Here is a 23,581-nt window from a genome sequence, read left to right on the forward strand (position 1 = left end):
CCATTGGATGTAAAGGAGGAGAAACAGCAGGCCCTGCCAGAATGCTCCTCTTCACCAAGCCTGTCACTACAAGTGAATGGTGGTTTCCTAATGAGTAAAAGCTACCTATAACTTTCTCGACTTCAGAAAAGTTTTCTAGATGAATGGATTTTCTTCTGGCTTTGTCAATGCATGTTACTTTTATGTAATTGCATCTGTAGCTTCTGGTTCGGTGTTTATCATCTGCTATAGCTGCCTCGTGCCTTTTGTAACCTAACGTTGTTGGAAAGGTAGCTGCTTTTGTTTGAACTTGTAAACTGCTGGTGTGTTGGCATTCTCCACAGAGCACAGGTCTATGGCTAGAAAGTCCTGTTTGGGACCATATGAGAGAAAGGAATGAGAATTTGGTACCAGGCAATGTTTAATTTGGATTTACAGTATTAGATTTTGAGTTCATATCCTCAGGCCAGCTCTTACGCAATTCCTGCCTTAGCAGAAATTTTAATGCTTTTTCAAAGCTTTGCAATAGCTAAAAGATATTTTTAATGCATAAAAGACATACATTTTCAGAGTTGTTCACAGTAAAGTTGGCCCTGAACAAGCAAGTTGAAGAGTTTGAATCTGGTGATCTGGCTTTTGGCCCCTCTGTTGCAGAAATATTAATTAAGCTAGCTTTTCAGCTCTGCAAAGTAGGTAACACTTAATGTTTTGACTCCTCATATTAATCTATACATGTGTATCTCTTCTTTTTCATGGGAAATCAGCCAAAACAGAAGCCACAGTTCCCTCTTAGAGTTGCAGTTTACTGATGTCCTAAAAGCCTTGTCTAGTGCATCAAGAGTAATATTCATTTGATAAAACAGTTGGGCAGTCTGGATTCAGAACCAACAGAACAGGGAAATTGGTGGTCTAGAGTATCTCTAGTGCAGTATGTTGAGATCGCTCTTTTTAAAATATTTTGCACTGTTCTGTATTGAGGAATTCTGCACTTATTTTAAAGACATGCACAGGGAGGATAGTGCATAGTTGCTGTGACTGTTATTTGAAAATGGATAGTGCACTATGTATTCATAGACCTTTTTTTATATTTTTAAAAAATGCAAATAATTTGTAAGCATGCACACAACCTCCATGGACTTCACATTTGGAAGAGCTTTCTCCACTGACAAGCAGCAGTTTCACTGGGAAATTGAGAAGAAATCTGATAAAATTCAGCTTAGTTCAGTGAAATGGAATATGTATTTCATAGTTATGCCCCATACTGAAAACTCCTTAATTCCAGCCCAGAGCTGTGAAACATGATACTTGATATGTGAAAAAGGATAGTCAAGGTAGTAAGCTACAGAGAATGAGAATTCTGTAACTCAATGAATCCATTCACATTGGAAGCCTCAAATGAAGTTTGGCAATCATTAGTCTATGAAATCTTGGAGTGTCATAAAAAAACCCTGCTCAGTTCCCATGGTTTAAACACATCAAGATTGAAGTGGTTTGCTGATTTATTAGAGAGATAATTAACTAGAAATCAGTGAACTATATATTTAGGATCAACATCAGCAATACAACAGATAAACCAGAATACTAGATGCTTACGAAATGTTAAGGAACACCTACAAATTTCTAAATGCAGTTCTATAATTCCAAAAAGTTAAAATCACACAGACATGCACACATACACATTCACAGTTACACACACGCATTTCCTCTCTCACAGGTGGTGTTGGTTACAAGCATGAACAGCCTCTTCTGTGGATGTGAGTTCTCCTATTTACACACATCTCCTAATGGACTTGTGGATGCTTTAGCTTTTGTGTGTACCCATGCAGCTCCCTATGGTCTGCTAACCCATGTGCTGTTGAGCAAGCATCCCACAAGTTCACATAGGCACCCCTGAGGTGTGGGTCCCCAGTTGTTGAAACTGGTAACTATCAGGTAAAACATCATTATATAGAAAATGCCAGATGCTCTCAAGTGGAATTTGCTACAAAGCATCTCTTCTAAGCATTCTAATAATTCAGTACTGAGATTTGGAATATGTTTTAATTGTTGTATTCAACTGAAATGTTACATAAAACAATGTTTGCTATCAGTAGCAATAGTTGAATTATAACAAACTTTGGAGTGGGTGGTGAACTGATGCTTTTGAGCTTTTTTTTTTTAGAGCTATTATAAGTTGGATTGGAGGGGGATTTTCTCTTGTGGACGATTAATTCCACATCTGTTTCATTTTGGGGTCCATGCACCTTCCTTTGAAGCTGGAGGCTGCTCTGTCATGTACTGTAATAAGCCACTGGTTTTAGAGAATACAGCAACTGCTTTGTTTCTAACATTATACAGGAATAGGTGAGGTCAAAAATATTCCCAGCTTATCCTGACTAGGAGTACATTAGAAACTAAAGATACAAAAAGCAGTCTGACATTTATTTTAAAAGCAGATAAGCATGCTCCTTTCAAGAAAAGAGTAAGTGTTATTTTATGATTATTCTTCACTTAAATGTGTGCTTGAAAATGGTATTAAAAATCATTGCAGCTGCCATCCTTAATCAAGAATACAAACAATGTGCCTTATGGAAATAATTTGAATTTGTGTTTTGCTACTGCTCTGTATTGGCTTTTATGGGAAACCACAGAAAGGGGAGGCAGAAAGATGGCTCAAGACTAGTTCCTGCTGGATAGTATCAAACAACAGCATTTAACAGCTAGCATTTTGGTTTAAGCAGAAGTATGGAATAGAAGTCCCAGTTACTTTCTTGTGTGCTCCTTATGCATTAGCAGTCATCATAACCTAATGCAGCCCTGAAAGCTCTCTGAGGCAGAGTATGGCTATCCCCGCTAGTTCTGTTTGTGCCAGACAGCTGTATTTGGGATTGCAGGTTAGAGGACAGAAAGTAACTGAACCTTCTTTGTATTGTTTGTTTATATTGGAGTATCATGTAGAAACTAGAGCTCAACTGTACTAGAATGGGAAAAATAGCTTCTGCAGAAAACTGCCTCTTGGCCTTATAATTCAAGCAGCTTTGCAGCTTTGGTAATTGCCACTTAGTGTGCTGAACTACACCTAGTGTTTAAATAAATAAGACTGTGGAGTTTAGCCTTTTGGTCACCTTTGAGGCATATTGCCTTATTACTGATCAGTCAGGAAGCTTATGTGATGATTATAGATACTATAGCTGGTCTCACTAGAGTCTTACCTTCCTTCAATTCCATAGTACCAATCTATGGAATTTATGAGACATGAAATATCACCAAGGTGTGTTTTGTGGTTTGTTTGATTTTTTTTATTTTTTTTTTTTTAACAATTGTAACTGTTATGGTCTTTGGTCTGTCTGCTATAGGTGTGAATACCAAAGATGTGGGAAAATTTAGATATGCCTAGAGTGTGAAAACTTTAGACATCACGTTTCGTACTTGATACTACCTTGCTTACTTCCTCTTTTGAAAGCATCTGCTTTATTCCTTTTTTACCATTGGTAAAAAATTTACCATTCCTTTTTTACCATTGGTAACCATTGGTGGTGATTTGGTGTTTCAGTGATTTGGTGGAGTTGGATTTTGTGCTTAGCCTCTACAGTCCTCTAAGGAAGATGTTGCAGAGTAACAAAGAGGCACACCATTTGTGGAACTAAAGGTGTGCTTTTTGAAAAGGCTCCTTTTTGCGTTTCTGTGGTCTGGGATCTGTAAACATATCAGGTTCTTGAGTATAACTTTACAGTATAACTGGGCACAGTAACTGTGCTGCCACTGCTTTGAGATAGATGAAATAGGTTTGACAAAGTTAGCGCTGAATTTAGGAAGGTTCTTACTATGTAACCTAGAATGAGGATTTAATAGTTGCTGTAACTGCACAAATCTTTTGACAAAGCTAAAATGGAATAAAGCATCATTAATTATAGACTTTTAACTACTTAAGAACTATATTAATTTTTTTTGCCTCGAAGTGAATGTCTGGAGTGTTTTACATGCTTTACAATTGTAAATTCTTTGGCCTTAAAAACAGAACAAAAAGACCTGGGGATTGTAATGGAGAGTTCATACAAAACAATTTTGTGTATAGTTTCAATGCTTCTTGTTAAATATTTTAGTATTGCTAGTGACCACATGACATATCACAAAGCAGGTAGTAATTTCAGCATTAAAAATTAACTGCTGCAGTAGCAATTGACTGTGTTTGACTCGGTGAGCTATGAGAGAATGTATTTAGTTACAGTTTCATTTCATAGCTCTAAATGAACTTCTACACTGTTAATTGTTTTTTTTATTCTATACATGTTTATGGAACCCTTTTCTGAGTAAAGAGGAACCCTAGTGTTCTTACAGTGGTCCTAAAACGATTTTAAGCATGAGTGAAAGCCTCATTTCCAGCATCGCAAAACATGATCTTCCTGCCAGTGGAACATTTATATTTAAAGCAAGCCACTTCACCATGTAGCTTTATATACTGACCCTTAAAATGCTAATTCTTGAAAACTCATTAGTATCTTCCTGATTATGTTTTTTATCGGAAGCCTAATTCCGAAAATCTTTCTAAATGTTCTAAAATTGAGGAAACAGAAAGGGGAGAAGAGCAGAAGAAATAGTAGAGGAATGTGTGGTAGAGGCAATTTGTTAAAATAATGTGATTTGCCTTATGATACGAGGCAAATGCTGTGCTTTGTCTCATTTCATGCTCTGTGTTTTTGTAGTGGTAAAACTAGACTTTTTAGCAGAAATAGGATAAATTTCTTAGAGTCTTGATTGCCATTTGGTCACGATTAACATTCAAAAGAGATTGTTTCCAATGTGTTTAAAAATCAAGGAATTTTTTTTCCCCCCAGTGTCTTTACAGGGACTTGGATTAAAACAGTAAACCCTTGCTCAGAATTCTGACTTGGTGAAGTTCGTGGAGTTTTGAAATTAATTCAAAGTTTTATTTTAAGCATGTGTTAAAGTGCTCTGCTGAAACATAATCACTGGTCTCTTTTTATTTCACTTTTGTCTAAGATTTGTTTTACAGAGTTATCTGTCCAGAACAGAGGCAGAAAATGATGGCAATACAGGGCACTTCAATATACTTGAAAACATGCTTTTCTAAAGGTATCAATAACATTTTTCAGCAACAGCTGAGTGGGAAGAGAATATATTCTGAGCAATGCCAGTTAATGCCAGTATGTTTATGTGCTGGTAGGTTTGACTGTGGGACTCAACTGTTGAGAGTCACGATGGAGCTATATATAGCTGAATCTTCCCATTGCCAAGTGGTATTAACACATGTTATATTGAAAATGGACCAGTAGAGCTGGCTTGGGACAGTGTAGAAAAGCCGTCATTCCGTAAGCATTCATGTTTATTTTTGCCAACTTGAAACATTAGATGGATATGTTTTATGAACAGTAGTCAGAGTTGAAAGTTGTATGACCCAGTACTCTGCTGTGCTCCAGCTCCTTTTCAATGAGTTGATGATGCAAGGAAGCCCTGAACTGGAAGATCTGGTCCTCTCAGAGTTCCCCAAGTATGTTAGAGCAACTTACAGCACACAAGAAACAGCAGAGAAGTGTCCTTCATATATGCAGCTATTTATGAATAGAGAGTGCCTTGGAGCTAGTGGAAAGGGGGTGTACACAGCTTGCATGGAATTTTTCTAAACCAGGCCTAATTTTTTTAATGTTCTGTGGTTGCTTTGTCTGGGAGTCAACCCTATCATCTCTGACCGTGACAGCTCACTGCAGTAGCTATCAGCAGAGGTAGGAAAGTCTTCTCTGCACGAAGAACTAATAGAAGCTTAAAATAGCTTTGCAATGAGTAGGGCTGATTTAGATCTCTTTCTTAAAATGACATGGTAAGATTAGTTTCTGGCATTTTCTTTCACCCTTGTAATGGTCAGTTGTCATGGTTTAGCTTCAGTTGGCAACTAAGCACCACACAGCCACTCACTCACCCTCTCCCCCTGGTGGGATGGGGGAATCGGAAGAGCAAAAGTAAGAAAACTTGTGGGTTGAGATAAGAACAGTTTAATTTTTTTTTTTAAATTATAATAATAATAATACATTGTAATGAAAAGGAAAACAATGAGAGAGAGAGAGAGGAACAAAACCCAGGGGGAAAAAAACAAGTAATGCAATCGCTCACCACCCGCTGACCGATGCCCAGCCAGTCCCTGAGTGGCAATTGCTCCCCCCAGCCAACTCCCCCCAGTTTCTATACCGAGCATGACGCCATATGGTATGGAATAGCCCTTGGGCCAGTTTGGATCAACTGTCCTGGCTGTGCCCCCTCCCAGCTTCTTGTGCACCTGGCAGAGCATGGGAAGCTGAAAAGTCCTTGACTAGTGTTAACATTACTTAGCAACAACTAGAACATCAGTGTGTTATCAACATTATTCACATCCTAAATCCAAAACACAGCACTATATTAGCTCCTAGGAAGAAAATTAACTCTATCCCAGCCAAAATCAGGACATGTATCCTGGTACATGTATACTGGTAAACCAGTATCCACCCCTTATTCTAGACCATCTATGTCATGCCCAGGTTCTACCCTTTCTAATACATTCCAGTTAATCACCACCACTCTTCCTGTCTTTTGATATATACACACAGATATCATTCCCTTGGTCTATGGGCCATTCCTCTAAAATGTGTGTTGAGTTCATTTAGTCCATGGCTTTGGGCTTCATCTGTCATAACAGTCTTTCAGGGCAGGAGAGATGGTGTGTGGTGTTGGATTGTTGCATGTTGAAGCCAGTTCTGGTTCCATCACTGCTGCACTTTGCTTGGTTTCATCAAAGTTCATTTGTCATTAATCTGGGTGATTCTTACTGAAATACCATTGATATGGTGTATAGTAACCATAAAAGGGATGACATACAGTATTATATAGCAATTAACATCATACCATTTAGTTCATTGTCTCTTTTCACCCAAAATCAAATTCCCTTGAGGAACACAGAGGACTTCCCCATCCTTTCGCATTACCCACCAAGTGCACCCAGGTCCTTGAGCAAAAGCAATCCCACGAATAGGTTTTTCTTTGCCCAAGGCAGGAGCAATCCAGGCTGTCTTCCCTGGCATATTTTTTATGTGCACTACAGGGACTTTATCTCCTTCGACAGTGTGTAAAAGTTTTGACTGGGCAGGGCCAGTTCAATTGACAAATCCCCTAGTGTTGACTAACCAGGTAGCCTTTGCTAAATGTTCATCCCAATGTTTGAATGTCCCGCCACCCATAGCTCTCAGTGTAGTCTTTAACAGTCCATTGTATCGTTCGACTTTCCCCGAGGCTGGTGCATGATAGGGGATGTGATACACCCACTCAATGCTGCGCTCTTTGGCCCAGGTGTCTATGAGGTTGTTTTGGAAATGAGTCCTGTTGTCTGACTCAGTTCTTTCTGGGGTCACATGTCGCCATAAGACTTGCTTTTCAAGGCCCAGGATAGTGTTCCGGGCGGTGGCATGGGGCACAGGATACGTTTCCAGCCATCCAGTGGTTGCTTCCACCATGATAAGTACATGGCACTTGCCTTGGCGGGTTTGTGGGAGTGTGATATAATCAATCTGCCAGGCCTCCCCATATTTATATTTCAGCCATCGTCCTCCATACCATAGATGCTTTAACCACTTGGCTGGTTTGATTGCAGCGCATGTTTCACATTCATGGATAACCTGTGCAGTAGTGTCCGTGGTTAAATCCACCCCTCGATCACGAGCCCATCTATATGTTGCATCTCTTCCTTGATGGCCTGAGGTGTCATGGGCCCACCCAGCTATAAATAATTCACCTTTATGTTGCCAGTCCAGACCCACCTGAGCCACTTCAATCTTAGCAGCCTGATCCACCTGCTGGTTGTTTTGATGTTCTTCAGTGGCCCAGCTCTTGGGTATGTGAGCATCTATGTGATGTACTTTTACAACGAGGTTCTCTACCTGGGCAGCAATATCCTGCCACGGTATGGCAGCCCAGATGGGTTTACCTCTGCACTGCCAGTTGCTCTGCTTCCATTGCTGCAGCCACCCCCACAAGGCATTTGCCACCATCCATGAATCGGTATAGAGACAGAGCACTGGCCACTTTTCTCTTTCAGCAATATCTAAAGCCAGCTGGGTGGCTTTCACCTCTGCAAACTGACTCAATTCACCTTCTCCTTCAGCAGTTTCTGTGACTTGTTGTATAGGGCTCCCTACAGCAGCCTTCCACATCTGATGCTTTCCTACAAGATGACAGGATCCATCAGTGAACAGGGCATATTGATTCTCATTTTCTGGTAGTTTATTGTACAGTGGGGCCTCCTCAGCACGTGTCACCTCCTCCTCTGGCAATATTCTGAAATCTTTGCCTTCTGGCCAGTCCACAATCACTTCCAAGATTCCTGGGTGATTGGGGTTTCCTATCTGAGCCCGTTGTGTGATCAGTGCCACCCACTTACTCCATGTAGCATCAGTTGCATGATGTGTAGAGGGGACCCTCCCTTTGAACATCCAGCCCAGCACTGGCAGTCAGGGTGCCAGGAGGAGCTGTGCTTCAGTACCAACTGCTTCCAAAGCAGCTCAAACCCCTTCATATGCTGCCAATATCTCTTTTTCAGTTGGAGTATAGCAGGCCTCAGATCCTCTGTATCCCCGACTCCAAAACCCTAAGGGTCAACCTCGAGTCTCCCCTGGTGCTTTCTGCCAGAGGCTCCAGGTAGGGCCATTCAGCCCAGCTGCGGTGTAGAGCACATTCTTTACATCTTGCCCTGCCCAGATTGGCCCAAGGGCTACTGCACGAACTATCTCCCGTTTAATTTGTTCAACGGCTTGTTGTTGCTCAGGGCTCTGTTTGCAATCGTTCTTCTTCTGGGTTACTTGATAGAGAGGGCTTACGATCAGACTAATTTGGAATATGCATCCTTCAAAAATCCACAACGCCTAAGAAAGCTTGTATTTACTTTTTGCTAGTTGGTGGAGACATGGCTGTTATTTTGTTGATCACATCCATTAGGATCTGACGACGTCCAACTTGCCATTTTATTCCTAAAAACTGGATCTCCTGTGCAGGTCCCTTGACCTTAGTTTGTTTTATAGCAAAACCAGCTTTCAGAAGGATTTGGACTATTTTCTTCCCTTTCCAAAAACTGCTTCAGCTGTATTGCCCCACACGATGATGTCATCAATGTATTGCAGATGTTCTGGAGCTTCACCCTGTTCCAGTGCAGTCTGGATCAGTCCATGGCAAATGGTAGGGCTGTGTTTCCACCCCTGGGGCAATCGATTCCAAGTGTACTGAACACCCCTCCATGTGAAAGCAAACTGTGGCCTGCACTCTACTGCTGAAGGGATTGAGAAGAACGCATTAGCGATATCAATTGTAGCGTACCATTTGGCTGCTTTTGACTCCAGTTCGTATTGAGATTCCAGCATGTCCAGTACGGCAGCACTCAGTGGTGGCGTGACTTCATTCAGGCCATGATAGCGTACCGTTAGTCTCCACTCTCCATTAGACTTTCTCACTGGCCGTATAGGACTGTTAAAAGGTGAACGAGTCTTACTGATCGCTCCCTGGCTCTCCAGTCAGCAAATCAGTTTATGGATGGGAATCAGGGAGTCTCGGTTGGTGCGATATTGCCTCCAGTGCACCGTTGTGGTAGCGACTGGCACCTGTTGTTCTTCGATCCTCAGCAACCCCACAACAGAAGGGTCCTCTGAAAGACCAGGCAAGGTGGACAGCTGTTTAATTTCCTCTGTCTCTAAGGCAGCTATACCAAAAGCTCACCGGTACCCTTTTGGATCCTTGAAATACCCTCTCCTGAGGTAGTCTCTGCCAAGGATGCATGGAGCCTCTGGGCCAGTCACAATGGGGTGCTTCTGCCACTCACTCCTGGTTAAGCTCACTTCGGCCTCCAATACAGTTAACTGTTGGGATCCCCCTGTCACTCCAGAAATACAAACGAGTTCTGCCCCTATATAGCCTGATGGCATTAGGGTACACTGTGCACCGGTGTCTACTAGAGCCTTATACTCCTGTGGGTCTGATGTGCGAGGCCACCAAATCCACTCAGTCCAGTAAACCCAGTTGTCCCTTTCCTCCATCTGGCTGGAAGTAGGGTCCCTCTAGTCCTGGTCACAGTATTCATTACGCACTTCTTGTGCATATGAGTCAGAAATTTCTTCATTAAAATCAGGAGTAAGATCCGCTCTTCTGCTCTGTCTGGGGAACTGTCCACTGGAAACTGGAGCAGCAATTTTCCTGGAAGAACCCCCTTTTGTGATTGTTTTTCCTTGCAATTCACATACCCGTGCCTCTAGGGTTGGGGTAGGTTTTCCATCCCACTTCTTCATGTTCTCTCCATGGTCACACAGGTAAAACCACAGGATGCCCCATGGTGTGTACCCTCTCTCTCAAGCAGAAGAACGCTGACTCCTAATAGCTGAGATGCTGGTCCGTACGGGTGGGGAGTAGTATCTATCCTTTTTGAGTTGCTGGATCAGTTTCTCCACAGCCGAGATGAGGGAGGGATAGATACTTTCTTCATATTCCCAGAGTTGGCTAGCTGCTTCATCCACCGTTGGTCCCTCTCTGTCTTTCCAGGTCAGTATTGCCAATGAGTTGGCATATGACGCTGGTGCGTTCCGTACCAGCTTCCGTCACATGGGTCGTGTGCACTGGACCTCATCTGGATCTTTGGATAACTGCCCGTTGTCCAGGTCACCATAAATCACCTCCAACACGGCTAATTCCCTCAGGTACTAGATAGCTCTCTCCATGGTGGCCCATTTCCTGGGGCGATACACATCATCTTCCTTGAAGGGATATCCTTCCTTCATAGCTGAGAGTAGTTGCCTCCAGAGGCTGAGGGCTGGTGCCCCTTTTCCAATCGCTTTGTCAATGCCCCCTTCCCTAGAAAGGGATCCCAGCTGTTTGATTTCCTTACCCTCTAATTCCAGGCTACTGGCCCCACTATCCCAGCATCGGAGCAGCCAGGTGACAATGTGCTCACCTGGAAAATGGCTGAAATCTTTTTGCATATCTCGCAGCTCACTCAAGGATAGGGATCAGGTGGTTTCCGTCTCATTTATGACTTCTTCCTCTTCCTCCTCCTCTCCTTGTGATGGCCCTGATCTTTCATCCTCCCTTTCTAAACAAGCTGACTTTCGCCTCCAAGATTTCTTCTTGTGTATAGGGGCGACTGATACCGGCATGCGTTGGTTCCCTGGTTCAGCTGCAGTGCCTGTCATGGGGGTTGGAGTAACCACAGCCTCTGTTGCTGGGGCTGGAGGAGCCACGGCACCTGCCGCCAGGGGGGCTGGAGTAGCCACGGTGCCTGTAGCCGCAGTGCCTGTAGCTTGGTTGTCAGATCCAGAGACCTTCTCTTCCTCTTGAGGGTACTGAATAGTGTAGAACAGGGCTTGGTAGGTATGGGCCAGGCCCCAGCACGTTGCAGTGATTTGTGTCTTGCTGGAATTGCCAAGGTGACAGCATACTTTTTCCAAATTTTTTACTAGTTTTTCAGGATTCTGCACTTGTTCAGGGGTGAAGTTCCAAAATATTGGAGGTGCCCGCTGTCCTAGGTACTTGCCCATGCTATCCCACATACCCTGCCACTCATAACTATCCAGCCTTGGGGCAGATCTCTGGATTATATTCTTAAATTTCATATTAACCTTAGACAAAACCGAAACAATATTCCCAAGCAATAGCAATAGAAGTATCTTAACTACCCAGGGATGTTCAAAATACTGAAAAGTTATTGTAATGCACGAGGAAACATAATAGAAAAAGGTAGCAAAGGTGCCATTCCATATTTCCTCCATAAAAAAACCTCTCGGAGGAAGAAGTATAATTGCTGATTGTCTCCATGAGGTGGTACCCGACATACAGTAATGGCTTCAGTACAAAACTCAGATACCAAATTAAGCTCAAGGCCAATATTCTAATAACAAATCTCCCAGGCAAAACATCACTAATCACTGCAGAGCACAGCAAACTGCAAAAGCCAACACCAATCTTTAACATGTACAGCAAAAAATTGAGCATGGTGCAGATCAGCTAAACCAGTATCAAGAACAGATGAATCAATATCATGATCCACAACTATTAACAGATCTAAATTCCTTAATATGCTCTGGTGAATCTGTTATTATCTCAAACCCTTTGAGCCGCATGCTGGACACCAAAAAGGACTGTTGTGGTTTAGCTTCAGTCAGCAACTAAGCACCACACAGCCGCTTGCTCACCCTCCCCCCTGGTGGGATGGGGGAGAGAATTGGAAGAGCAAAAGTAAGAAAACTTGTGGGCAGAGATAAGAACAGTTTAATAATTCAATAATAATAATAATAATAATAATAATAATAATAATAATAATAATAATAATAATAATAAATTGTAGTGAAAAGGAAAACAACAAGAGACAGAGAGGAACAAAACCCAGGGGAAAAAAAACCAAGTGATGCAACTGCTCACCACCCGCCGACCGATGCCCAGCCCGTCCCCGAGCAGCGACTGCTGCCCCCTGGCCAACTCCCCCCAGTTTCTATACTGAGCATGACGCCATATGGTATGGAATAGCTCTTGGGCCAGTTTGGATCAACTGTCCTGGCTGTGCCCCCTCCCAGCTTCTTGTGCACCTGGCAGAGCATGGGAAGCTGAAAAGTTCTTGACCAGTGTTAAAATTACTTAGCAACAACTAAAACATCAGTGTGCTATCAACATTATTCTCATCCTAAATCCAAAACACAGCACTATATTAGCTCCTAGGAAGAAAATTAACTCTATCCCAGCCAAAACCAGGATATCAGTAATGCTTAACAAAGCCACCTTTAAACTACAATGACCAGAAGTGATTAAACAGAATTGTGTTATGGCCTCAGGCTTAGAGTACTCATGGAACAAAGGTGCTATTCCTGTTATAATAGCAGAGCCTGTATTTTTTTATATGTTAAGTTTTCCAAGATTTCAAGGTTGTCTACTCACATACTGTCAAGTTTAGCCCTTGGGGGCAATTCTCACCTACATGGGCTATCCACACCTTGATACTGTCAGAGGAAACAGAGGATTACTCTACAGGAAGCCATGGTTGTATACAGAAATTGCATGTTAGCCTTCAAAAGCATTAATACAATTTATTTAGTTCCATTTACCTAAGACTCTTCCAGCTGTTGGCTTCAGTGTCTTCCTTTGCACTAAGTGGCTGAATATCACATTACTTCATCTTTCCTTTTGTGTCTAATGTTATGCATGGTGTCCCTTTTTAATTTCACAATATGATCTGTCACTAGAATTTCCAGCTGCATTGCTTTTCGCTGATTTAAATATGATACACTGTATTAATTTAACAAACATTAATGTATAAATGTAAATGCTATGAAGTATCTGCTTTTTTAAGTGTAGCTAGAGGAAACATTGGAAAATGTTTTCCATAAAGTAATTAACAGAGGTATTGGTAAGAGAGAATTATTTAATTAAACAATGGTGCCAACAGATAAGGTATAAAGGTAATGGTCATGTAAAGAAGCTGGGGGCAAAATTTTCTTTTTAGAGAGTCCTGTATTGATTTGGAGGTATTACTTGAATGTTAGAGGAAGGGCCTAAGTTTGAAGTATTTCTGTATATAAACTTTATTCAGATTTCACAGAATTTGGGTAGGTTGAGCTATCTCATTTGGTAAATGTTATCAGTTATGACAAACATAGCAATAGTATAATTCACAACAAAATTATTTCATTCTCTTTTGGAATAGTACGCTAATAATAGTGGTAAACAGACTTGTATTTAGTTAAAATGCAACTAAATTTATTTTTAGATTTTGTGATCATTCAAAAATGGAAACAAATTGTACTTATTTTAAACACATTATACAACATGTTGGCATGCTACTCTTCTTCATAAGTAGATAAACATGTGCTTTATTTTCCTGAAATAATGAAATGTTTAAGAAGAAAATAATGAATATTTGTATATTCCTTATGAGAAATTAGGACTTTTAAAGGTTTATCTGCAGCTTATTTTGGTTTGGGTTTTTTACAATTTTTTCCGTTCTGAAATTTAAAAGAGAAAATCTGATGTGTGTCATACTGAGAAGAGGCAAAATGTTACCTGGTAATGTAATTGATGTGTGTGCAAATATTTGGTGAATATCCTGTTTCAAATGTTTCATATACTGATTTACTGCATATTTAGTAATTTCAGCAGTGCTTTGAAACCTTTCAGACTGAAAACTAAACCTGAATTATTGTAATATGTTGTGTGGTAGAATGTAAATATATTTCTTTAAATATTTTCTTTACATATCAGTGTACTCTTTTCTCGCCTATAGCAACTCGGGGAGAGTGTTCACAGTGATTTTGCTGTTCCGTTAAGTAGAAAACATTTTTTAGTTTTTATGCAAAAGCATAGTACTCAAGTTTCTTACAGTCTACATTTTCTTCTAAATAAGTTTAATGCAAAAAGTTATAGCTCTTCTAGAACTTGGGCTGGAAAAAGTATTTCAGCATATGACAAGGAATGTTTGAATCTGCCAAGAATGTGCAAATGTCTGTGGATGAATTAATAAACAGTAACTTCATCTAAGTATTGGTAATACATTCTTTATGCAAGCCAAGGGAAGAGAGCTAGTTACTACTTGAGCAATAACCAGAAAGGACATAGTAGTGCTAGAGATATGTGATATCATACAGGCTGCAGATGGGAATGACTCCAAAGATGTCAGCACCTGTTTGAAGTATTAGCCCCCCCCCCTCCCCCCCCCCGAAAAGGAATAAGGGTGCGGGTTAACTATGCTGGCTTGGAACTAATGGCCATCTAAGTCTGAATATTTCTGAAATACAGATTTTAATCAAAGAATTAAACCATTAGGATTGAGTGCATTTTATGCTGGGAAAGGTTTATTTGTTCATATATCTACACAACATTATTTCTAGTCTGTTTCTCAGGATACTTGTTTATTTTTGTTAAATTATCACAAGTAAAGCAAATGTGCTCATATACAGAATGCAGGGTTTTTTTTTTCCTATTGTTCCAAGAGTTCCATCTTTCTCTGTCACTTAGACATTATCAGTTAGTCATGATTAAGACTCTCAGACGAATTATCTTGCTGGAAATGCTTCATCTTGATTTCTGAAGCCATTCCTCACCATGTAAAAAGGATTTCTTCCTTCCTTGTCTTTTGCACAAATGGCCTGAATTTCTTTCTACACAAGTATTCCTGTGCAGGCATATTCTCCTATTCTCTCTTTCTCTTTCTTCTCTCTGAAGCTCTCGCATTTTTCTGCAGCATGAGAATGACAGGAATTGGCATGCTGAGGAAATTTTTCCCTTTTAAAACCTGGTCCTAATCCCTTTGTTTCCAATGCAGCCCAAACACTAGAATTGGGAAGAGAACAGAGTAATGGATGTAGGAAAAGTTGATACTAATTTGTAGGAATGAGTAAATTTTTGTTGCATGTCCGTACTCAGTTGGACTCTCCTGAGGAGGCTGGGAAGATGCATAGTTGGTCATTTCAGTTCTTGGGCCAAGTGTATGTTCTTTTAGTGTTTTCAGGGGCTGATGGGTTTTGAAACCAAAATGATCTAAAAGTTATTGCTGAAAACCAAGAGAGGTGCTATGGTCCAGGGACCTGGACCTGATGGAGGCTGAAGAACTTCTGCTCTCCTTCCTGTTCCCTTGCCCTCTAAACTCCCGGGCAATGCAGCGCCAATACAAGAACCCTATTGACAGTTTGCATTTGTGCTGCTCTGAAAAATCAGAAAAACTGTGTTTTAGCACAAATTTAACTGAATAAAAAGTAAAATTGCTAAAATAACAGTAATGACTATAATTTTATAATGTTCATTAGGCCTCAGCTGGGTGGGAGAAAGAGGGACAGTGGTGAAAAAGCAAACAATTCTGTGCTTCCTCAGCTCCAGTATTGTTAGGAGAAGACAGAATACACCAGACAGTCAGATTGCCCTTCCCTCACAGTTCTAAGAGGATTTGTGGATGTTTTCTTGCCTCTTCATAGGTCTGGAATGGGGGGAGGTGAGAAGTGTAGCTGATTGTTTAAAGCATTCTGTTACTTTCAGTTTCAAAGCTGTTAACAGCATGTCTGTTTACTATTTGAAACAGATTTAAAATCTTGTTTGAAATATTTGACATTCTGACTAATAAAGTAATGGGTTGCTTAGCTGAGTGTTTTTTATGGGTTATGTATAAGCAGACATTAATGTGGCTAGCAGCTTTGGTGTTCTGCGAATGGAGTTTTTAGTTCTATCAACAGTGGCAGTAGTCAGCAGTTTTCTATGGAAGTAGAGAATTGGCAAAGAAATCCTAATGGGTTTTCATACAGCTTGTGGAGCATATAAACTTCATTAATTTTAAACATTTTAGTGCCCTACATTGTATTTATATTGCCATAATGTGTGTGTTCAGTTATTTTTGGAGGCAGCACGGGAGAAAATAAACAATTTGGTGGGGGAAGGGAGTAACAGCTAGATCATTCTCTCTCCATAGGGTGAGAATCATTCTCTCTCACTTGAGGGTGGTGGTACTGCAGTGATAGTGGGGAATTTTTGTTTGTTTTTTAATTCTCCGTTGAACTAGAAGTTAGTGCTCAGTGAAGATTTACACACAGACATGGATTTCCTAAAAATAAGAAAAAAAATACAGTGGTAACCTGGTGAAGCAATCCTCAGATTGCAACATATTTTCCTTATTCTCACACTGCCCAGAGAAACTAACCTGCTTTTCCAGTGAAACGGAAAAGTATTCTAAGCAAATCTGGGGCAATTGATTTGCATTCAGTTGGTGTCTGAAACTTTTTCAGGCCAAAGCTCAAGCAGGACGTAAAGTTCAGCATGCAGGTGACAGGCTAAAAGTGAACATGTGACTGCCTGGAATGTATGTTGTCAACATTCGTGGCTGATAAGATGCGGAAAATTCAGACACGTTTACCTTTTAATCAGGAAGAATGACTGTAACAGAATCAAGAGGCCTTTGCATGAAATCCAGGACAAATGACAAGGCAGAAATAAGGTATGTTTGTCATTTTAAATACTTTTAAGAGGAGAAATGGATACTCGCCTATCTGCAGATGCTACACTGAGGCACTAACAAGTGGAGTAATATAGTTTTCCTGAAGTTTTTTTAAATGAAAAACAAAATCATTAAGAGATGATGTGTAGTGGAGTGTTTTAAGAGAGGTATGTTTCCCCCTTCCCAATATTCCCAACTCAATACTTTGAGATAAAGTTTGATGTATTTGCTGTTCTCCATAACTAGATAACTAGTTTTCTGGGGAAAAAATGCCTTAAGCTGTAGGGAGTTCATGTTTTAATGTCAAGAGAACCCCTATTCAGTCTTCAGTTTGTCAGCCATGACAGAGGCTGTCATGCATAGAGAAGTGTACTATATTAAGTGCATCTTAATTTTTATGATTTTTTAAAAAAAATGGACCATGGACAATGTACTAAGGCTTTTGCCAGATGGTGTGAGCTATTCAAGAAATAGCTGCTCTCATCAACTTTAAGATAGCATAAAAATTCTACAACCAGCATAGATAAATACGTTCTATGTACAGAGCCATCCAAGCCCTCTTCAGATCTGTCTTGTGGCATTTGGAAACTGACAGTTCTTTTATCTTGTCACATTTCGTGGTGATTTTAGGTATCCTAGCACCTTTAGAAGACTTGTAGCACTAACTTTTTAAAAACCTTTCATATTTTTCTTGTCACATGACTTTAGGCAACAACAGGTGATAAGTACATGAAGAAAGCTAGAAGTCTAGGTTTATATCCTTCCCTCTTATTTTGTGTCATGGAAGATTCTAAAAAGAGGTCAGTCAGGTTAAAAGGATCAAGAATGGTTGAAATAATAAAGTCCAACATCCCTTGCAGAAACTCCTTCATGTATCTGTGACTTCCACAGTTTGGAATGTGGGTAGATGGCTAAGCGAGGCAGGTCCCTGTAAGAGCTGCTTTTCAGGGCATTATACAGCTTCAGACTTTGAGTTCTTTGTATGTGTCATTAGTATGATGGGCAACTTTGACACTGGCTCTTCCAAATTGCTGTTTTACTTCACCTTAAATGCAGGAGTGAGTTTGGCTGTAGAAACTGAAGAAAATGGGGAGATAAGTAAATGTTCTGAGATCATCACAAAAATCCCATGGGGACAGCTGCATTTTGGCCTTAATAGGCATTGCCCAAGCAGTTGTCCTTGTGTGTAGAAGAATCAGTTGCCCAGTTTAAGGCCAAAGCCACTTTTAACTAGTGGGAGATACAACACTGGAAACTGGAGTTTATTGGGAAAAATTAGAACTTAATCATAACTACTGTGTGGAGGCACTAGAGGACACTGCAGTAACAGGCAACACTTTTAAACTTCCCTTCTTGCTAGAGCATTGCTTTGCATATGCATTTGTCTTGGTGTTGCAAGTTTGAAAAGTTGCCATGCTATGAGACTTCAGCTTCAGCAGGAGCAGACAAAAATTTTAGAAGGGTATCATCATCTTTTGTTAAGATGGAAAATTGCCTCTTTGGCAATAGCAGTATTTATGGGATAATTAACTTATCCACAAGATCGTCCGTGGATTCCTTCTCTTTTATAATGTCTTTTGAGAGGAGAGGCAAGTAATTCAAAGAGCAGAACTTATTTTTAGGTTTAGGCTGAGCCTGAAATAAACTGAGAAGGCTGAGTAGTGTTACGATAAACAGGGAGTAAAACAGAGACAGGAAATAGAGGGTCTTTGGTAATGAGTTCCAGCCACTCTTGAAACAGAAAGCCAGAGAAGGCATTACTTGAAAATAGTTTCTCAGTGACAGCTTAATAATTTTTAGCTTGTTATTCAACATTAAAAGGGAACAGTTTCTGCAGATTTATACTATTATTGAAAGATCCTTTTTTAAAGATGATTTAGCAAGTTATATTTTTGAAGTTTTTAGAGTTACATTGTTCTTGTTCCGAACTGATCTGCTGTTTAAAAAAAACAGATGTTTTGGGGAGAGTCCGAGGTTTATACAGTTGTGTGTTATATATACATCTGTGAGAAGCATTTGGGATAAAACTGTGGGACGGAGGCAGAAGATTTAGCTTAAAATGTGAACACGCATTCAAGATTTTAGAAGTTGAGGGTTGAAAAGGGGAGAAGTCACAACTATATCCTGTAGAACAAAGCAGTGCGCTTGCTTCCAAAAGTTTCTTTTAACCCTGGGAATGTGACTGCTGAGATGGGCCCAAAGCATGGATGGTGAGATTGATATTTACAAGCACTTCACGTGGCTAAAGAGGGTAAGTGATTTGCTGGGCTTTGTTTTCTCTTTGTAAATGCACTTTAGCAAATCTTAGTGAGAATTCTCAGCTTTGCGAAAGGAAACGTATTGAGTGCCTCAGACGTAAAATATTGTAAGTTTCTTCATGAGAAATGAATTAAAGATGTTTCTTCATGTAGGAGGAGGAGGCTTAGGGAGGGGGGAGAGAATCAGCTGTCTTTGTCTTTAAAAATGAAACTCTAGGATCACACTTTGAACAAATGGCAATAGATCCTAGCAAGTGCTCGTGCTTTCCTGAGATTGTAATACGACAAGGCAAATCCTGCATGGGAATGTATGGCAAAAAAGAATATGTTGTTTACCGTGTTGTACTTTAAAATGAAAAATTATTTGCACTAGTTCTTCATTTAATCAATTCTTCATCGGGGTAACTGTATGAGATCTTTTAGGATGCCTTTGTTTTGGATAAAAATGGTGGTACTTTTTTCCCTGTGCATGTTACTCTGATAAAACTATGTTTTTTAAAGAGACAGTGCTATTAAAATCCAAATTTTGTGATGAACTGTCTGAACATGAATTAATTGCATGAGATTGTTTTTGTCTTGCTATAAAAGAAAAATGTAGGTTTGTGCAGTTGTCTCATCACCTTGGAAAAATCACTTCGTTTTTGTCAGCTTTTAGACTTTTTAGGTTCTAAGTATTTATTTTTCAGTGTTTGAAAAAGCCAGGAATGGGATGTGACTAGATTCTTCTCAGTGTACTGTTTTTTTAATTACAATATTAATTTAATTGAGTGTCGTGTAAGCAGCACATCCTCTCATTAGACTTTAAAATCTATTTTAACCTGTGTGCTTTTCTTGCAAATTCTATGCACACCATTTATGTTAGTGCTTCTGTATGGCACTGGATTAAAAACATAAATGTATACATATGCACATGCACTCTTATTTTTTACTAGCTGTATAAACATAAAATGTAGGTAAATATGTGAAATGTGATTAGGAACTTTAATTTGGGTAGTTTCTTGAGTGACTATAAAATATTCATGATATAATGTCAGTCTTTAATAAAAGCTTGAGAAACTTGAAGTTAATTTACAAAATATTTACATCAGGTTCTGGAAACTTTTACATTTCTGGAGTGTGGATGGGGAGGGGATTAAATGGGGAGTGAGCGGGATAGTGAAGAAGAGACAACAGGAAGTAGCAGTTGGTAACATTATACTGTTAGTTTAACCTGTGCTCTGTGCAGTTAAAGCTAAATAACTCTTCAGTGTTTTTTGAGATCACATATTAATCTGTTATTTAATTGAGGTTTTGAATACAGTATGTCTGCCACCCCTGCTTCCTGGTTTAAATTTCGTTTTTAAAAAGATAGGTTTGCTAACAAAAGGCTAAGGTGTGTTGTTATCAGGTTGTGCGGCATTCAGGTTACACTGAGGACAATACCATAATGAGAAAGGGATCAAGAAACAGCTTCAGTGAAGAAAGTGTCACACTGAAATGTTCACAGATTTGGAGGGGTTAACACAGGGTGTCTTTGGGATGATTTTCAAGTACTATGTTCAGAAAGGATATCGTGTTAAAATGTAGCACGGGCTTTTACAGAAATTAATAATGCTATTACTGTGGTTGCGTGTAATTCCTTTTATGTAGGGTACATAAAGGAGAATATCAGTACTGCTGCTTTTCCCTGTAAGCTCTTTAAGGGGGTGAGCACATGTGGGGGAAGGGAAGAGAACTGAAAATGATCTTGCATTGTTCCCAGGAGCACTTAAGCAGCCTGCTCCCAAATTCCTTTGACAAGTGATTTTTAAAAAAAGTTGAAACAATCTAAGTTGCTTATTTAATTCTCATGTTCAAGAATCCTAATGTCACATGTCTGGCATTGATTGTGATAGCATATAAAGATTTCAGGCCCAGCAATCATAAACTGTTGCTCTTTGGCTGATAATGAAAGTATGAGTACCCTCCAGACTAACAAATGGCACTTAACAGAGACTTACTGCAACAGACTTCCATAAACCCTTGGTGAAGTATGCCAAAGCTGGCTCCAATTTCATCATTAGCAGAAATCACTTCAGAGACCAGGATCAGTTTTGATGTTGCAGTCAGTTGGCTAAGCTAGATTTGCATGGTATCTGCGGCTTGGACTGGGTTAGGGCAGCAAACAAATACAAAAATCACGAGATCCAGGCAGGCAAAATGACAGATACAACTGCTATTTTCAGATGCTTAGAATAGAGGATCTGGTTTTAAGCAGTAGTCTTGTAACATAATGTGTATAGTAGCATCATGCAACAGCAGCAGGGACAAAGCAATATTTAGATCAAATTGAAATAAGGTGTCACCACACTTCAGCTCTTTCCATTGGACTTTCTTGATGTTAAAATTACCTGTGAAAAGTGCTGTGCCAAGAATGGCCACAGGTATGGACAAAGCGGGCAGCAAAATGTAAGAGCAGATGGACAGAGCCAAAAAACAATTTAGCCTTGTCTCAGTTGTAGGTGAGGGAGAGTTAATGTGTTTTCCTTTGTTTACTCTTTTTTCTCCATTTTACTTTTTTCTGCCTTTTGCCAGTAATAAAAAATATTAGTCTGCAGTAGTATTTCTCACAAGAGAAAGAACTTTCTCCAACAATACTTTACCTAATATCAGAAAGACAAAACTCTGCAATGGGTACAGCTATACTGTACTTCATGGCATGTGATACTTCGATGGCAATTTCAGAACTGTCCTGGTTAGCTTATTCTGGCTGAGAAGCTGAATGATATCTGACCTAGGCACATAGTACTGCCCGGGTTTCATTCAGTGTTATAAGAGTTTGTAACAATGCAGATACTCAAGAATACCTTGTTAGTAAGACACAAAGCCCAGCTAAGGAGGTCACAGGAATTATTAAGGGAGGCATGTCTCTCAGCAGTCTGTTTCCAGAAGGATATGGAAAAGTTCTTACAGTGCACTTTCAACATTACAGCTAGGGCAGCAGCATAGTTCTCATAAAGTAGTTGGTGGGCAGTTTGTGGGAAGCGTTTTGCAGATAACTGTTGTTGGGTTCTTTTACAGGGCCTAAGCATAAATCTGTCACTGTTAAACATTTCTGTTGCAAGCTAAGGAACCTGAGACACTCCCTACTACCTGAAGCTGAAAGTGTCTCATCTTTAGCAAACTTTCTTTGGTTTTCCCACGGGATTTGGGTTAGAGGGTTCACATACAATTTCATCTGTTGTCCTGTTGCTTTATTCTTATCTTTCCATCTGGCCTTAATTGGAATAAAATTCCATTCCGAATAAAAATGGCACAACCTCCATTTTGGTATAGGCATGTAGGTATAACAACAAATTATTAATAAGCATCACAAACATTAATGCTAATAGTTACTACAAACAGTGCTATGGGCTCTCTAAGGACATTGTAAATTAACGGAGCTATGTGAACTGCAGCGGATGGCGTGTAGCAAAATGGAAAGTTTCTTGCCTCTGGAAAACTTTGTACAGTGGTAAGATGTCTCATTTTGAAAGAGAGATGCCTTCCTGTGAAGTGGAGGCACCTGATGACTCTCGTAGCTTGCTTTAGACTTGCCTTTTGAAGTGATGCAGCACAGAGCTGATAGCTGACCTGAAATAGGTGTACATGATTCTTATGCTTTTCTTTCCTTTCTTCCAGATGCTATTCATAACCTGTACTAGCAAGAGGTGGAGCGATCAGACCCATGCTATAGCCATTAAGCTCATGATATTGAGGGTGAATCTTATGACTTCTGTAAGGATATCTTCCTTTAAGTAATGTAACTGTCTGGAGGAGAAAATAAGTATTAGTGTTAGGAAAAATTATCCAGATAAAATATAAATATTTGGTCAAAATTCTTTTATTTTGAGGACCACAGAAATTGACCTAGCTCTGTCTTTACTTAATTTCAGACTACACACTGTTAGTCACACAAAGTGACTGCCACTTTCACTTAACCAACAAGGAACAATGGCAAATAGAAAATCCTGTTGTTGCTCTATTAATTGCCTTCAGATGAAAGGCAAGAATTACAGATACAGAAATCATGTTCCAGCCTTCTCTTCCTCCTCAAGTGCACTGAGTGCATGTACATATATTCAGATGGGTGTGTATCTGAGGTAGCGCTAACACGCCAAGAGATTAAATTTGTATTACATCCATAGTCAGATGCCAAAATGAAAATGTTTACTAGTAGACTACTCACTCATCACAAGACAATAGCAACTACTGTGACTCATAACATCAATTCTGCTGACCCAAAAGAGTAATAAAGAGATGGAAAGTCCATACTCTTCTAAAGATTATCAACTCCAAATAGGCTGGAAAAAGTCTATAGTGTACATTTTCTTGTATTGAAATATAATACTATGGTCTGTGTGCTGCTAGTAGTTTGTGGGAAAACTGA

At 39.9% G+C, this 23,581-nt stretch overlaps 1 protein-coding gene across 1 annotated transcript in view; it reads left to right on the plus strand.

Annotated features, from left to right (window-relative positions):
- PPFIBP2 (PPFIA binding protein 2) overlaps positions 1-23,581 on the plus strand; it is a 95,851-nt gene that overhangs the window by 16,049 nt on the left and 56,221 nt on the right. The gene's annotated exons all lie outside the window — the stretch shown is intronic.

This window comes from Ciconia boyciana, chromosome 6 (genome assembly GCF_034638445.1).
Source record: "Ciconia boyciana chromosome 6, ASM3463844v1, whole genome shotgun sequence".
NCBI classification, from domain to species: domain Eukaryota; kingdom Metazoa; phylum Chordata; class Aves; order Ciconiiformes; family Ciconiidae; genus Ciconia; species Ciconia boyciana.